We start from the raw sequence: 1,857 nt of genomic DNA on the forward strand, positions 1-1,857 counted from the left end.
AGCTCTGGGGACCGGGGTTCCACGCGGCAGATTTACTCAGTTCAAGGGTTATTCGGGATGATTAACAATGAAAATGTCAATTATGCAACTTTTCCTACACACTTAAACGAATGGGCCTCGACAATGTTTTTACGCGGTTTCCAATCCAGGGTTTTTTGAGTGTAAAGTAACCATGACAACCACCACACCACAGAAACAGGCACCGAGTTTGGTCCCTGACCGAGAACAGGAAACCTACATTCTTGCTGCACTGAAGAACCTTATTTTGAGGGAGTCCAATTCGGCTGTAAACTTAGACAAGCGGCAGAGAAATTGATTTAAGATTATTATTAGAATCAGAAAATGTCGCAGCACATTAGAAAACCATTCACACTTAACACATGTGAACTCTCTGACCGATTCCTCCCAGTCCCCATAATGGTGGATTTTGCAGGATATCATTTGAAACGGGTGTAATGTAACGGATTCACTTAATGAGTAAACAGAAAACAGCAAGAATACAACTCATCGCCAAATGAGGAACGTCCATAATGTTTCTGCCCGGTTTCGAACCGGGGACCTTTCGCGTGTGAGGCGAACGTGATAACCACTACACTACAGAAACAGCTGGCTGATAGTCGCTCCAATGGCCCTGTACAGAAAGCTGACACTGTTCTGTCACTCAGTCACACTTTGGAGCCTTTGTTTTTTAGAATTCGGCTGTTCTCATTAGGGAGATTTAATTAGTCTCTGCAGAGAGACTAATAAATCAATGTAACCATAAAATGACAAAACGCAATAAATGGCACCTCGATCACCTCGACCAGCTTTTCAAAAGAACAATCTTTTGATTAGTCTCAATGTTTTTCTGTTTCAACGGCCTTGAGTTTTCTCCATTTCAGGTGATCGTCCAATTCGCTTTTGAAAAAGGAATTTATGTCGGATCCATGCCCAGTTTGACTTAATGATCAAGTTTCACTGGACCAGAAGATGTGAACATGGAAATTATGCAGTTTACGATATAAACAACATGTAATCATGCAATTGATTTCATACCAAATTTATGAAGGTGTTTTTTCCTGATCAAGCATCTCTTCATTATTTCTGAGTTGATATACAGAATTTAATTTTATTTGATCTACAGCCTGTTCACACAGTCTGTCTATTAGAGAGGGAAATGATTTTTAGAACTTCACAAAGCCCTGTTGAGACACTTTGCTTAAGTAGTCCACTTTATTTGGTTTCAAATGAATTTTCAAATGGAGAAGCATTCTCAGGGTGGAATGATTTCTGCTCATTCAGTAATAACATCATTCTCATGTTGCTTCTAAAAATGTCAATCAATTTACTCAGCATCTGTTCCGTTACTCAAAACTTAATCTTATCTGACATTTATGTCCTCATTTGAAAGTGAGACTGAAATATACAACATTGATTTGCAAACATGACTGACAAAGAAAATATTTCGAGTCACCGGGAAATACAAACCCCATTGTGCCCATGTGAGATTGAGCACAGTCAGCATTGAAATGAAATGGGATAGTTTTACAGGTAGAGATTTGAGAATGATATTTTTATTATATTTGATTCATTTTTGTTCTGTGTGTGAGCCATTCTGGCGCCTTCATCCCGTTCGTGTTGAAGAAAGAGGGACGCCACAGGATCTGTACCGAGCCTCGTTTTTCTCAAGTCCCCGAGTGGGTTTTCCTATTTCGCTATCATGAAGACAGATTTTTTAAAAGATGGCTCTATTAAATCTCTGCCATTTGCTCTAATTCAGTCACAGAATCGCTTGTTTCATTCAGTGATTAAACCTGCATCTGTAAACCAATAAAATTCTATTGTGGACTGACAAACCGCTAATATGTGAACTTTGTC

At 39.1% G+C, this 1,857-nt stretch overlaps 1 non-coding gene across 1 annotated transcript; it reads right to left on the reverse strand.

Annotated features, from left to right (window-relative positions):
• Positions 1–531: 531 nt before the first annotated feature.
• On the reverse strand, positions 532–604 carry trnav-cac (transfer RNA valine (anticodon CAC)). The gene has a single exon. It is a non-coding gene; the product is annotated as a tRNA-Val (tRNA).
• Positions 605–1,857: the final 1,253 nt, after the last annotated feature.

Source organism: Scyliorhinus torazame, chromosome 5, assembly GCF_047496885.1.
Source record: "Scyliorhinus torazame isolate Kashiwa2021f chromosome 5, sScyTor2.1, whole genome shotgun sequence".
NCBI classification, from domain to species: domain Eukaryota; kingdom Metazoa; phylum Chordata; class Chondrichthyes; order Carcharhiniformes; family Scyliorhinidae; genus Scyliorhinus; species Scyliorhinus torazame.